Source organism: Macadamia integrifolia, chromosome 6 (genome assembly GCF_013358625.1).
Source record: "Macadamia integrifolia cultivar HAES 741 chromosome 6, SCU_Mint_v3, whole genome shotgun sequence".
Taxonomy (NCBI): domain Eukaryota; kingdom Viridiplantae; phylum Streptophyta; class Magnoliopsida; order Proteales; family Proteaceae; genus Macadamia; species Macadamia integrifolia.
This window is the reverse complement of record NC_056562.1, coordinates 6,004,062-6,020,736: the sequence shown is the minus strand read 5'-3', so window position 1 is coordinate 6,020,736 and position 16,675 is coordinate 6,004,062. Positions and strand designations below refer to the sequence as shown.

Below are 16,675 nucleotides of genomic sequence, written 5' to 3'. Positions count from 1 at the left end.
TTTTTTTTTTGTTAAATACTACTTGTATTTAGTGCTAAGGTTATTATGATATGTATAATTGAGATGGTGGTAGTTTTTATCTGAACATTCATCTTTTTCAAGCATAGTTTAATTGATTTGAACTTGCTAAACTTGAGTTGTGCAGGCATAATTCAATTGATTTGAGTTCCATGGGTTAAAAACCGAGTACCTTAGTAAATTAGCTATTATTCCCATCTTTGGCTTAGTCCATTTAAACTATAGGATATTTCTTTGTTATGCCCATCTCTGTCTCTTTTGATTGGTATTCCCCTTCAAGCCCATTTAAGAGACCAATTTTAAAGAGGGTTTGTTTAAAGCCTGTTCAAACCCCGTTTAAAGTTAAATAGGTCTGTAGCCTGTTAAGGTGCTTTATGGTAGCCTAATTAGAGCCCGAGACTGACTAACCCGATTATCAACCGTGCCATACCTGCTGTGATACCCAACTTTCTAAACCCGGTCTAATTACTCATATTAACTTGGTTTGATCATATAGAGGCTGAACCGGAGCGAATTGATGCAAGTATCATATGGAACATGGTAGTAAGAGTGACCTTGAACTCGGGCTGGCCCGACAAGACTGAGCGAGTACCAAGTGCAATATGCACACCCAAGCCTTGCACTTGCACGCACCACGAGGCCATGTACAAGAAGTAAGGGTACATGCTAGTAATTTTGGGTGCCTATACAATTTAATTATAAGTATAGGTTTGTCCCCATTGAAGTCCAAATGGAACACTAGCAATGGGCTGACTATAATGGTATGCTCACCTGAGATATACTCACCTGAGATATACCCACCTGATATATACACACCTGAGATATACTCACCTAAGATATATCCACCTGAGATATACCCACCTGAGAATGCCCACCTGAGATGTACCTACCTATGACTAGAAGATATTTTTGGGGGCCCAGATATAAAAAGGGGTGACATTTATTATCTTTTTTCTCATTAATGGTAATTGGTCGGTGAGAGAGTAAAGAAGAGAGAGAAAGAAGAAGAAATTAAAAAGATGAAGAAGAAGAAGAAAGAAGAAGGGGAATCGACCGTAGAGCGTCACCGAAGCTAGGGTCTTAGTATTTTAAGCCCGAATTAATGATTATCTCATCAGGATCTTTGATTTGAGGTAAGTATTGTCCACAATCCAAGGATTCTTGGGAAAACCCCCTTTCTTACACCCTCTTTTTGATTTTGGGGAAAGAACCCACTTGGATCTTACTAATCTTACATGGATAATCAAATCTTAGGACTAATGAAAGGTGTATACAATGATTTTGAAGGATTTGGAAGGAGTGTTTGTGAAAATCTAAAGTATTTGGAAGTTCTTAAGCAAAAAAAGTGAAATTTGGGGTTTCATTGGTATTCTTAAGAAAGAGGTAGGAATCTCCTTCTTTCTTTTGATTTGATCTTAGATCTAGATTAAGGATACATGATTGGACCTTAGATGAGTGATTTGAGTTACCGGATCGACCCCAAACAAGTTCCTTAAGCCGAAGAGAAGATGGGGAAGAAGAGGGGAAAAACTTCGTTTCAAGGTTGGGGGGTGTTTCAGGCCCCCTGTCTTTGAGTTCTGGCCCACCTGAGTTCTCAGAACTCAATTTCTAGGCTTTGGTGTAATCGGGGAGCATGAAACTGATGGACTATGAAGTCCACCTGTCTTGGACTTATGCCCACCTATCTTTGAGTTCTGGCCCACTTGAATTCTCAGAACTCAAATTATGGGCTCTAGTGTAACCAGCAGGCATGAAATCGATGGGCTATAAAGCCCGCCTGTCTTTGGATCATGCCCACCTGTCTCTCCAAAATAACTAGAATGGGTCCAAATTGAATGGGTAACCCCCATTAATGATTCTAAATCCGATTTTAGTGTTCAAACATGATGATTTTGATCCTAAAATAGTGAAGTCATAAACCATTATGTTTATGATAGGTTACACTCATCATACGCGTACCCACACATCGGATCTCTTATGTGTCAGGTACAGCACCATGTACATATACAAGTAAGTGAGGAGTGGACTCTGATTTAATTTCAGAATGTTATGCATTATTTAATATACGTTAGTCTAGCCATGTCATCGTGTCACTTGTCTGTAGACTAAACATCACATATGCCATATCACGCATTTGAATGTGCATTTACATAATATGCTATGCTTTGTGTTATGATTGAAGATTCATTATGTCTTGATGTATGTGATGAAGGAATCTCATTTGGACATGATATGCATGCTAGATTTTAAATGCCGTGGTCGGCTTAGAAATAAGTGCATGGTGGCTCGTGAAATGGGACGCGGTGCCATTGTGTAATCGTATTATGCTCATGTAGAAACATACGGATAGGATTTATATACCCCTTTGTGCTATGACCCTTTCCAACAGGGGTTTACGTATTGGGTAACTATTAGGGGAAAGTATTGGATTTCGGTTATCTAACTCCTGTAGTGGTTAGAAGTACGCACGGCTGATTATTAGGATAGTCGGTAAACCCGGTGGTATATTTAGAGGGCCGATCGTACTGCTTTTATTTCAGGTGGAGTCACCCATTTACTTTCTGTCATTTAAGTTTGTCGAGAATCGGCTTGCATTTGAAATTTCGGTACCAACAGTGGGAGTATCGCGGAATGGGGTTTGTGGCTCATACCAGGGGCATACGTGCACTGTGGTTGTGAGTAGCACATAGCCTATGACCTAGTAATGTTGTTAAGCTAATAGGATTAAAATGAATTACATACATATAGGCGCATATGTGTTGTGACTGATTGTGTGGTTTTCCTTATGTGGTCTTCCTTTCCATTTATTGGGCTAGTGAGCTCATCCCACATACACAACGCTTTTTAGGTGATTTTGCAGGTTATCCACCTGGAGATCAGGAGTCGAGCCCCACTGTGGAGTTTTCCTCTAAGGACTAGTGGGTTCCTAATGAGTTCGAGCATGGTGCCAATTGCATATTCGAGGATTGTGCTGCATGGCAGCAGTGATTCCTAAGTGAGTCTTTTTTATATACTACTTTTTTATTACTTGATGCTTAAATTGTTATATTTTTGGTATATATCATGCCTTCAGGCCCAAATGTATATAACTTTTATAACTCAATTTGTGTATCAAGTATTTGGGAAACAATTACATATAATATTATGAATAGGTCTTCCGCTGAAAACACAGGTCTGATCTTAGTTTAGTAGATGTATGATGTGTTGTAGTTACTGCATTGTTGATCCTAGCAGGTTGTGAGTTAATTGGAGTTAACTCGGTCATCGGCTCGATTCTATATGAGCGGGGTGTGACAACGGTGGTATCAGAGCGCAATGCTTTACCAGCCTACAGCATACTGCTTAGACCCCATGGAAACTATAATAAATAGTCTGGGTGGGTGAAGATAAAAAACTTATGAAAAGTTAAAAAAACCTTAATTAAATGTAAAATTTGTAACTCTTGTATTTCATGGCATGCATGCATTGATAGAATGAATCCCGGTTAATTAGTTTTGAAATTGTTATAACTGAATTCACTTGTTAGCAAAAATTTTAACAAAATTTCGGCAGCATAACGCCGTAAAATGAGAAAACCAAAAAATTTTCAACACGAAACCTGATAGACAAGAAAAATAATATGATAATAACATATGGTGACCGACATAGCCATCATCAAACCATGCAATTTAATATAAGCAAACCATTCAAAAATTTATAATTTTTATCAAAATCACAATTCAAATTTTAGTACACAAATGAAATAAATTACAAAATGAATGGCAGATGCTATCATTGCTTAAAGCTATATTAGTCCGATCACATAAGTAAAGCAGGAAAGTCAACTATGAAACCCAAAATAGTTAAGACTGTCAAGTAAAAATAAAAATTCATGTAAGAATGACAAGTAAAAGGTCAGAAGAGGGTAATAGGCCATTGGCCTAAAACACTAGTCAGAGTCATCGCTAGAGACAACGAAAGACTCTCCTAAGTGAACCCTGGAGTTGATGCCGAGACGCGTGTCTCAATGAGTGAATCGATCGTGGAGGCGCACCACTCTCCTCTGTACATGTCGGACATCCACAGAGATCACCGTAGAAGAGTGATATATATCCCATGTGAGTCATTAAAACCTAGACTCCATCTCTCCAAACTACTTCCACTTTTGGAGCTCTCTACTAGTGTTGTCATCCACTCTCCTAAGAAGCTCCTGCTCCCTAGCTGCACTCTCTCCAAGCTGAACTCTGAGCTCAGCCTGACCTTCCCTCAAGGTCCTCAACTCTGATAGTAGGTCCTGCAGGATAGATGCCTCTCCGGTAGGTGGGGGAGCTGAGGCCTGTGTGCCAGAAGTACTAGGGATATTTGGGCCACTAGCTCTGGCTGATCTAGAACCCATAGCTCTAGGAAATGCTGGGTCTACTGCCCTAGTATCCAATGGCACCTCCTCCAAAACCTCCTCCTCTCTGATATCCTCATGATCAGCTACCCCCTGGAAACCCTCCTCCTGGTACAGGAAATAATCCCCGTCATCTTTATCATGTTCATCCTCATCCATGGGCACATCCTCCTCCTACTCCTCGGTTACTTGGGGCTCTACAATCAAGGCGTGTAAGTTCATCTGCCTCAAGTTCCTTTTAGTGAACTTGTCCTTTGGGACCATTCCCACCTCTCTAAAAAGGTCAACTATAAAATGCTCGAAGACTTGAGTGAGAGCTCTGCCATAGGGTAGGTTTGTGTCCTCTGGATGCATGGCGTGGTGGTGCATAGACCTTAGCATGAAGTACGGAAGGCACAACTTAGGTTCATTGCCCTCAAAGGCACACAATAGGCAGGTAGCCAGGTTTGTTGGCATGAAACCCACCTAATTCCTATGACCACTCCTAGGAGCTAGGTTGAATTGCACCAATCTCACAAATACCCTGCTCATAGGAAAAAAGGCTAACTCAGATGCAAGTCTCGCAGGTGAACTACTGATCACCTCATAGATATGCTCTTGCATGTCCCGGCTCATTAGTGGGCCTATGTCTCTGGTCCTAGGAGGACTATAGTAGTGGATGCCCTCTGAGGAGATACCTATAATCTATGCCAGTTATCCACAGTCAGGATGATCTCCACACCCTTCACCATACTGATTATGACAAACTCCCCCTCCTCCTCTATCACCTCAAGGTCACAGTAGAATCCTCACCAAGCCCTTATAATATGGTCAGTCGATGTTGAGGATAGACTCCCAACCAAGAGCAGAAAACCTCTCTAAGAGGTGAATATGGGAAAAATGCTCCATGACCACCTGTTTCTCCAACATCACAGAGAGTGAGCGGAAAGTACCCCACGAGGATGGGTCTTCAGGATCCTCCCATCCTCTAGATGGTGATGGGGTTGAAGAACGAGACCCCACTTTTTTCTTCTTAGCTTTGGAAACTTTCCTCTTCTTTGATGGATCGATAGGTCCCATGCCTTTTCGTGGTGGCATCCTGAAAATGCAAAGAAAAGGGATAAGCACATGATGTAAAATGAGAAGTTAAAGTATAAGGAGTACCAAGTTGAGACAGGAAGCAAAAGTGGAATCAAGGAAATGAATATAATGAGCTAAGATAGCATATTACAAGTTATCAAACCCGGATACCTAAACTAGCCAAATGATTTAATACATAGATAAGAAGGATTAAGATGATGGAAATCACTAAGTAAACACAAGTGATGCAAAGTAGTTAATGAGATGATGCATGTGGTGATTGAGGTATATAGTGATCCCAATGAGATGTAGCCTTAATGCATGAACAAGTCCAAGAATACAAAATATGAATAGATCTTTTCAAGAGAACACAAGGTACGGTACTAGATTAAACAAGAGGTAGCATATCACTATTGGGTTCGAAATAAGAAATGGAAGGACTTCAAACAAGTTTACCAAGTATGTAGGAAATTTTAAATTTGGGAGCCTAGCCAAATAAAAGGTTTACATTCCAATGGAGACAACTATTTATGATTATAATATGCTTGAGGAATTAGGATTCAAATGTAAACAATGAATTCAAGAATGGCAGGGTATAAAAAATTTTCTAATGTAGTTGTCCTCTCCTTTTGGGCAAGTCTATATAAGGGTTGAGAACAACCATGCCGCCCAAATTGGGGCAAAGTATGCAATGAAATGAATAGTGAACACTATAGAAGCCAAATATTGCAATGGAAACAAAGAAATCACAAATGGAATGATAGAATTACATAGAGAAGAGAAATGAGCAGTAAAAGCCCCAAAATTGATGGTTAGGGCATAAAAAAGGGGGAAAATTCTCCAAAGTTTCCATTCTACGGATCAAAGTACTTGGAAACTATAATCTAAGCTCTACGTTAGCTTGTAAATGCTTTTCCATAGAGGAAATAGAAGGAAAAACCAAAGTTCCAAACACATTGACGATTTTTCGATCAAAAAGAGATAAACCCATATTTTAGAGAGAAAAAGAGGGTTTGAGAACTTACCTTGATGATTGTAGGAGGGAGAATACAACTTGGACGGATCGTTGCGTCGATTCGATGAGTTGAGTCATATGGAATTGCCCAAGAATCACCAAAGCTGAAGTGAAGGAGAAAAGAGAGAGAAAAGGAGGAAAAACAGGGGTTTAAACCCTTTAAAACGCAAGTCTCGGGCAACTTCGGTGGGCATGAAATCGGTGGGGTTCAGCCAGCCATGCCCACCGGTCTTTAGGCTGCCAATTTAGGCAGTGGCTGCCTGATGTCACCCGTGGGTCCTACATGGCCTGTATTTGTCGGTTTAAAGGTCATTTTTGAAAAACTATGAGTTTATAGGGGAGATTTGGGCTGACACGTATAATAAAATACAAATTTTGAGTTTGAATTATTATGTGCACGTTTCTTCGATTGTTTTGGGATGGAAGTGCACAAAGTTGTGAGCTAAGCTTTGAACAATTGTGTAATGAGTTGTAATACTAACATATACGAAATTTTTATGCAAATCAGGTACACTAGCGATGGTACGCACTAGATCCGAGGGTGTCGCTCGAGGTCCTCGTCCTGTTGGTAGGCCACCAATCAATAGGAGGCCCCAACCTATGGGGCAAGCATCTAACCCACAACCTCAAGAGACAATTGATCAAAATGTGGCTCATGAAGATCCACCCATGGCTACACTTCCTGATCCTCCACCAGTACTTACCTCTGGTGTGTTGAGAACTTGATTCAACAATCAAATCAGATTCTCCATCAGTAGATTCTCCAGCAACCATGGTTTAAAGTATCTCCGATACCGATACGATACCCTCCGATACGTATCTTAAATTTAGCCGACCGATACGACACACACCGATACGATATATGAAATTTTTAAAATCCTTTCGTATCGATATATATCCTACGATACATATCGATATGCACCAATACACTATCGATACGTATTGATACTCTGTGAAAAATATAAAATCGAGGTGAAGTATACGTTTCGGTACATATCGATAAGTATCAATGAGTATTTGTATGTATTGATTGGTACGTATCGATGAGTATCAGTACGTATCGGTGAGTAACGGTATGTATCGATCAGTACGTATCGGTGAGTATCAGTATGTATCGGTGAGTATCGGTATGTACCAATACAGTGCGCTACGGTCATATAATGGCCAAGATGGGTATTTTTCAGAAAACACAATTTTTTAAGGGGTTTTTATTCCAAATTTGTTGCCAGCCATATTTCTCTCTAACTAAAGTGGAAATCAAAGTTGGGAACAAGGATTTTACATTTATGGGACAGCTACAAACCTTGAATTCTTAGTGTGATACCCTCAATTTAGTATTTATGCATAATACATGCTATCAATAGCTTTTTTTAACAATTTTTTATACAAAAGTGTTTAAAAAGGTGTTTTATATCCATTTATGTGCGTATCTTTAGCGTCTCTTAGCGTATCTCTAACATGATACGATACCCTCCGATACGTATCTTAATTTTGGTCGACCGATACAGTGATCGATACCGATACTTTAATGTTTGCCAGCAATAGCAGGTATTTATGACTGCTATGCAACAGCAATGGTATGCTGCACTACCAGGTCAGCCTCCCCAGATAGATATTCCATAAGGTCCAACTGGAGGGCCTGGCGTTGGGGCACAGATTGGAGGTACACCACCTGGCATCAACCCTCAGAACCAAGTTGGAGGTACACGATCCATACTACCTCAGGGTACACCTCCATATATGATGCCACGTCCTTACCCATACCATCTTGCATATGTACCATATTTTCAGTCGGTGACCCATACCACAAGAGTGGTGGAGTCATTCAAAAGGAACCTACCACCTACATTCACTAAGGTGGGAAGTGACCCTTTGGAATCGAATTGATGGATCCAAGAGGTTGAGAAGATATTTGAAGTGATTGAGTGCATTGATGCTCAAAAGATTATTTGTGCGGGGTTACAGTTTAAGAATGAGGCCAACTCCGAGTGGCAAGCCTCGAAAGCCATATTGTTTACCACACACCCAGAACCCACATGGGAGTAATTCAAGGAGTTATTCTTAGTAAATTACTACCCTCAGAGTTTTAGAGACCGCAAGGAAGCGGAGTTCTTGTCCTTGACTCAAGGAAGCAAGTCTGTCCTTGATTATCAGCAACAGTTTGAGGCCCTATTCTACTTTGCACCCCCTCACATGAAATTGGCTGAAGAAAAGGGCAAGAAGTTTCTGAAATGATTGAAGGTATCCATTGGCACGATACTTGAGGCATTAGATCTCACCAACTATACCTTGATTGTACAGAAGGCCAAAACCATTGAAAACAAGCTGAAAAGTGAATCATCCCTTACACATAGAGTGTGGAAGAGAGCGAACCCTTATGCGGACTCGGGCGACCCGAGTAAGAATTTTCATGGCTCATACGGATTTGATCCTTCATATAGGCAGCCCTATAGGCCATCGGGTTATCCTCCTCGACCCGCTGGTGGGCTGGGTACTACATCTTTTTGCCCTAATACCAGTACGGCACCCACAACTACTAGGCCACCTCACCATCCATTTGCTACTGATCAGGCTTAGAGGGCTTCTGCTCAGGTTCAAGCTTTGCAGAACTATTGTTTTAATTACCATTCATATGGGCATTTTGCTAAAGATTACCGAGCCCGACTAGCCTTACCAACCAATTAGCCTTCTGGGTATAGACCTACTTTGACTCAAGGGAATCAACCATAAAGAAGGATGTATACTTTGTTAGCTGAGGAAGCTGAAGCTAGCACAGAAGTGGTAGCAGGTACGATTTAATTTGAGAACTACCTTCTGGTAAATATTGATATTGATGACATGCTTTACTTATAAGCATTGTTGTATTAGGTGTCCTACCTATATCAGGTATACCAGCATATGTCTTAGTTGATTCAGGGGCTTCACATTCATTTGCATCAAAGAGATTTGCTGAGAAACTTGACATAACACCCAAGATACTAGGGCATAAGATGATAGTTTGTACACCTACAGAAAAAATTTCACAGTTAAAGGAAGTATATGGGTCATACACTATTGAGATTAGTGGAAAGTAGTTAGATGTCCAACTCATCAAATTCAACATGCAAAACTTTGAGGTTATACTAGGCATGGATTGATTATCAGCACATCGAGCAAGCGTGATGTGTGCTAAGAAGCAGATCAAGGTGATCGATAATGAAGGGAAGGAACTGATATATCAAGTGGATATGACAAAGCGGGCTAAGAAGGTCCTCATTTCCACTCTACAAGCAGTGAAGTTGTTGGAAAATGGGTGCCAGGAGTACCTAGCATCGATGATTAATTTAGATGCAAGGGTCACACCTCTAGAGGAAGTAGAGGTAGTTGAAGAATTTTTAGACGTATTTCCAGATGATCTGACTTAACTACCACCTGATAGGGAGTTGAAATTTGCTATAGATTTGATTACTGGAGCTGCCCCGATGTCAAAGGCTCCATAAGAATGGCACTAGAAGAATTAAAAAAAATGAAAGTACAGTTGTAGGATCTGCTGAAGAAGGGATTCATATGCCTAAGTGAGCACCTTGGGGTGCTTCAGTGTTGTTTGTTAAGAAGAAAGATGGGAGCTTACGTATGTGTATTGATTACTGGGAATTGAATAAGTTAACTATCAAGAACCGGTATCTATTGCCACGCATAGATGATCTGTTTGATCAGCTACTAGGTGCTAAGATATTTTCAAAGATTGACCTCAGATCTGGGTATTATCAACTCAAGATAAAGAGTTGTGATATACCAAAGACAGCCTTTAAAACTCGGTACAGTCATTATGAGTTCTTAGTGTTGTCTTTCAGGTTGACCAATGCACTAGCAGCTTTCAGGGATTTGATGAACTGAGTGTTTCACGATATTCTTGACAAGTGGCCAATTGTTTTCATTGATGATATCTTGATCTACTCGAAGTTAGAAGAAGACCATACAAAACACTTGAGGATGGTACTACAGAGACTGAGAGAGCAACAGTTGTATGCAATATTCAGCAAGTGTGAATTTTGACTCAAACAGGTTAGATTCCTAGGACACGTGGTGTCTGAAAATGGATTCGAAGTAGATCAAGATAAGGTGAAAGTCGTAGTGGACTGGGAGGTACCCAAGAGTATAATAGAAATTAGAAGTTTCTTGGGTTTGGCAGGTTATTATAGACACTTCATCGAGAACTTTTCTCAGATTTCAGCACCAATGACCAAGCTGATTAGGAAGGATATAAAGTTTGATTGGTCAAGGGAGTGTGAAGAAAGCTTTCAAGAGCTAAAGAAGCGGCTAGTGTTAGCACCAATATTGACTATTCCTAAAGGCACAGGTGGAATGACAATAAACACCGACGCTTCCAAAGTCAGATTAGGTTGTGTACTTATACAACACAGCAAGGTGGTAGCCTATGCATCCAGACAGTTGAAGGACTACAAAAAGAACTACCCTACCCATGACTTGGAGTTAGCAGCGATCATTTTTGCCTTACAGATTTGGAGTCACTACTTGTATAGTGAAAAGTGCAAAATATACAATGACCACAAAAGTCTTAAGTACTTTTTCACCCAAAAAGACTTGAATATGAGACAAAGGAGATGGCTTGAGCTTATGAAAGATTATAATTGTGATATTCAGTATCACCTTGGGAAGGCCAATGTAGTGGCAGATGCATTAAGCCGAAAAGCTCAAACTGTGTCACTTTCCTATCTAGTTGTCAGTCGAGATCTCATACAGAAAGCAATGTTAATGGATGAAATCCTCTTGTATAAGGGAGCGACCTTGGAACTAGAGCAGCAGGCAGATGATGTTCAATAGTTGACTATGTCCTTGGCGGCTCTACAGGTACATTCTTCCATCAGGGAAGAAATCATAATGAAACAGCCTTTGGATCCTAAGTTACAGCAGATCAGAGAGAAGATTCAAGAGCAAACAATGAATGACCCTAGCTTTACATTAGCCAATGATGGGGCACTATTGTTTCGGGGCAGATTGTGTGTACCCTGTGATGATATAAGACAAAATAGTAAAAGAAGCACACAGTTCTGAGTATTCTCTTCACCCTGGAAGCTCCAAGATGTACAAAGACCTAAAGCAACACTACTAGTGGCCAACAATAAAGTCCACAATAGCTTTGTATGTGTTAACTTGTCTTGCATATCAGAAAGTCAAAGCTGAACAACACTGACCTTTTGGCACTCTTCAATCGCTCCCAGTACCTGAATAGAAGTGGGATAACATTACAATGGACTTTGTCACCGGACTACCACGTACACCCAAGGGAATGGATGCAATTTAGGTAGTAGTTGGCAGGCTTACTAAGACAGCTCATTTCATTTCAATCAGGACCAATTACACCAGGGATAAGCCGACACAGCTTTACATGGATAATGTTGTACGCTTACATGGTGTACTAGTGGGCATTGTATTAGACAGAGATCCGAGGTTTACTCTGGAAGAGCTTCCAGCAAGCCTTGGGATCACAATTGGACCTAAGTACGGCCTTCCATCCATAGACAGACGGACAGTCCGAGTGGACAATACAGATATTAGAAGACATGCTTCAAGCCTGTGCCATGGAAATGAGTGGCAGTTGAGAGGAATATATACCTCTTATGGAGTTTTCTTACAACAACAGCTACCAAGCTGCAATTGGGATGGCTCCATATAAAGCATTGTATGGTAGAAAGTGCAAAACTCCTCTATACTAGGATGAAGTAGGTGAACATCGAATGCTTGGACCAGAGATGATTCAAATGACATGTGATAAAGTCGATGTCATTAGAGAAAGAATTAAAGCAGCCTAGTCACATCAAAAGAGCTAGGAAGATAGCCGTAGGAAAGAAATGGAATTCCCAGAGGGAGAGAAAGTGCTCCTCAAAATATCTTCTACCAAAGTTTTACGCAGATTTCACAAGAAAGGCAAGTTAAGTCTGAGATATATTGGGCTATTTGAGATTTTGAAGTGAGTTGGGACACTAGCATACATGTTGGCATTACCACCTTCCCTCAGTAGTGTTCACAATGTCTTTCTTTTATCCATGTTGAAGTTGTACGTTCATGATCCATCCCACGTGCTACCTGTGGAACCAAAATACTTAGAAGCTGATATGACATATGAAGAACATCCGGCTGAGATCTTAGACCGGAAGGTGAAAACTCTCCACAACTGCTCTATCACTTTTGTGAAGATTTGGTGGGCCAACCACTTGATCGAAGAGGCATCTTGGGAGAAAGAGGATGATATTCAAACCTTGTATCCTCATCTTTTCGGACAATCAGGTACTACAATTTTGGGGACGAAATTTTCAAAAAGGGGGGTTATGTGATACCCTACTTTCTAAAACCAGTTTGATTACTTGTATTGACTTGGTTTGATCATATAAGTGCTGAACCGGAGTGAACTGACGTAAGTACCATATGGAACATAATAGTAAGAGTGACCTTGAACTCGGGTTGGCCTGAAAAGACCTAGCGAGTACCAAGTGCAATATGCGCTTCCAAGCCTTGTTCTTGCATGCACCACAAGGCCATGTAATGAAGTAAGGGTACGTGCTAGTAATTTTGGGTGCCTGTGCAATTTAATTATAAGTATGGGTTTGTCCCTATTGAAGTCCAAGTAGAATACTAGCAATGGACTAACTAGAATGGTATACTTACCTGAGATATACCCACCTGAGATATACTCACTTGAGATATACATACCTGTGATATACCCACCTGTGATATGCTCACCTGAGATATACCCACCTGAGATATACCCACCTGAGATATGCTCACCTGAGATATACTCACCTGAGATATAACCACCTGAGAATACCCACCTGAGAACACCCACATGAGATATACCGAACTGAGATATACTCACCTGAGATATACCCACCTGAGAATACCCATCTGAGATGTACCCACCTATGATTAGAAGATATTTTTGGGGGCCCAGATATAAAAAAGTGTGACATTTATTGTCTTTTTCCTTATTAATGGTAATTGGTCGGTGGGAGAGTAAAGAAGAGAGAGAAAGAAGAAGAAAGGAAAAAAGGAAGAAGAAGAAGAAAGAAAAAGGGGAATCAACCGTAGTCCGTAGAGCTTCATTGGAGCTGGGTCTTAGTATTTTGAGCCCGGATTAATGATTAGCTCACCGAGATCTTCAATTTGAGTTAGGTACTGTACACATTCCAAGGATTCTTAGGAAAACCCCATTTCTTATACCCTCTTTTTGATTTTTGGGAAAGAACCCACTTGGATCTTGCTAATCTTATATGGATAATCATATCTAAGGACTAATGGAAGGTGTGTACAATGATTTTGAAGGATTTGGAAGGAGCGTTGGTGAAAATCTAGAGTATTTGAAAGCTTTTTAGCAAAAGAAGTAAAATTTGGGGTTTCATTGATGTTCTGAAGAAAAAGGTAAAACTCTCCTTCTTTCTTTTGATTTGATCTTAGATCTAGGTTGAGAATACAAGATTAGACATTAGATGAGTGATTTGAGTCATCGGATCGACCCCAAACAAGTTCCTCAAGCTGAAGAGAAGATGGAGAAGAAGAGGGGAAAAACTTTGTTTCAGGACTAGGGGGTGTTTCAGGCCCACTTGTCTTTGAGTTCTGGCCCACCTGAGTTCTCAGAACTCAATTTTTGGGCTCTGGTGTAACCGGCAGGCATGAAACCAGTGGGCTATAAAGCCCACCTATCTTTGGCTCATGCTTACCTGTTTTTGAGTTCTGACCCACCTGAGTTCCTAGAACTCAAATTTTGGGCTCTGGTGTAACCAGCGGGCATAAAATCGATGGGCTATGAAGCCCGCCTATCTTTGGCTCATGCCCACCTATCTTTCCAGAATGCCCAGAATGAGTCCAAATTGGATGGGTAACCCCCATTAATGATTCTAAACCCTATTTTAGTGTTCAAATATGATGATTTTGACCCCAAAATAGTAAAGTGATAAATCATTATGTTTATGATAGGTTACACTCATTATACGCATATCCACACATCGGATCTCTTACGTGCTAGGTACAAGCATCGTGTACATATACAAGTAAGTGGGGAGTGGACTATGATTTAATTTCAGAATGTTATGCATCATTTAACATATGTTAGTCTAGCCATGTCATCATGTCACTTGTGTGTAGACTAGACATCACATCTGCCATATCACGCATTTGAATGTACATGTATATAATATGCTAAGCTTTGTATTATGATTGAATATTCATTATATCTTGATGTATGTGATGAAGGAATCTCATTTGGACATGATATGCATGCTAAATTTTAGATGTCGTAGTCGGCTTAGAAACGAGTGCATGGTGGCTCGTGGAATGGGACGTAGTGCCATCATGTAATCGTATTATGCTCATGTAGAAGCATGCGGCTAGGATTTATATACCTCTTTGTACTACAACCCTTCCCAACGGGGGTTTACGCATTAGGTTACTATTGGGGGAAAGCATCAGGTTGCGGTTGTCGAACTCCTGCAGCGATTAGAAGTATGCACGGCTGATCGCTATGACAGTCATTAACCCCAGTGGTATATTCAGAGGGTTAATCGCACAGCTTTTATTTCGGGTGGAGTCACCCATTTACTTTCTATCATTTAAATTTGCCGGGACTCGGCTTGCATTTTAAATTTTGGTACCAACGGTGGGGTTTCTCTGAAAACCCTATAGGCGTATTGTGGAATGGGGTTTGCGGCTCATGCCAGGGGCATATGTGCACTGCGGTTATGAGTAGCTCATAGCCTATGACCTAGTAATGTTGTTAGGCTAATATGATTAAAATGAATTGCATACATATAGGCGCATATGTGTTGTAACTGATTGTGTGGTTTTCTTTATGTGGTCTTCCTTTCCATTTACTAGGCTAGTGATCTCATCCCACGTGCATAACTCTTTTTAGGTGATTTTACAGATTACCCACCTGGAGATCAGGAGTCGGGCCCCACTATGGAGTTTTCCTTTGAGGGATGGTGGGGCCCTGATGAGTTAGAGCACAGTGTCGATTGCACGTTCAAGGATTGTACTGTATTGCACCAGTGACTCCTGAGTGATTCTTTTTTATGTACTCCCTTTTTATTACTTGATGCATAAATTGTTATATTTTTTGTATATATCATGCCTTCAGACCCAAATGTATATAACTTTTATAATTCAATTTGGGTATCAAGTATTTGGGAAACAATTACAGGTGATATTATGAACAGGTCTTCCACGCTAAAAACACAGGTCAGATCTTAGTTTAGTAGGTATATGTTGTATTGCAGTTACTGCATTATTGATCCTAGCAGGTTGTGAGTTAACTAGAGTTAACTCGGTCACCGGCTCTGTTCTATGCGGGCAGGGTGTGACACCTGCCATAGCTAAGCCCGTGTAGCCAAACTTGTGCTCATGGTTCAGCCCTAGAAATTGGTTGAGCCTGGCTAGGCCCTAATGAGACTGGCTAAGCCCAACTGCTTAACACACCTAGGACTAATGGTCCTCTATTCAAGCCTTGGAGTATATCATACAAGAGCTCACATCCTAGCAATGAGAACAATCTGGAGTCAGATGATAACAAGATTTTTTATTTGTTTCTATAAAGTAAACCTATCATCTAGAACTACACCTCATAAGAAAGAGTTGAAATGAGAGAGAGAGAGAGAGAGAGAGAGAGAGAGAGAGAAGGGAAAGTGAGGAACATGTTTTGGTAGGTTTTAGTCCGTCATTAGTTCATAGTGGCTAACTTGAAGGTTGAACTAAAATAGAGTTTTCTAAATATCTGATTTTTCACCAATTTCCTTCTTTCCTTCTTATTTTTCTCTGTAGTTTTTATGTCAATCAAAGCTTAGAAGAATTAGGAGAACAGAATTGTGTCATGTCGAGAGATCGAGAGAGAGAGATCGAGAGAGAGAGAGAGAGAGAGAGAGTTACAAAGGAAGGACCCTCTGCAATCCACTAGAGAGTTGTAGAGAGATTGTTGGCAATCATAGAGAAGGGAGAAGAGAGTAGTAATCTACAGAGAATGGAGGAGGTGAAGAAAATGAAACGGCATTTCTATCCTTAGATGGAGAGAGAAGACTCGCAGAGTCACCGCTGTAAGCTTGCAACCATTGCCAGAAAGGATTAATCCATAAGTTTCTTTGATTACAAATGTTGATAGAGGAGATTTAGGGTTCAAACTTCAAGGGTTTTTGTTTGGAAGAAGATAAATGGAGATTTTGGGT

At 40.5% G+C, this 16,675-nt stretch overlaps 1 long non-coding RNA gene across 3 annotated transcripts; it reads left to right on the top strand.

The window, feature by feature from the left end:
* Window positions 1-995: 995 nt before the first annotated feature.
* LOC122080873 lies at window positions 996-15,815 on the top strand. 3 transcript variants are annotated; one of them, XR_006140938.1, is made up of 3 exons: window positions 996-1,151; window positions 2,867-3,013; window positions 15,385-15,815. It is a non-coding gene; the product is annotated as an uncharacterized LOC122080873 (long non-coding RNA). The 3 variants fall into 3 exon arrangements; XR_006140939.1 differs by having other exon boundaries at window positions 15,373-15,815; XR_006140937.1 differs by lacking the exon at window positions 15,385-15,815 and having other exon boundaries at window positions 2,867-3,231.
* Window positions 15,816-16,675: the final 860 nt, after the last annotated feature.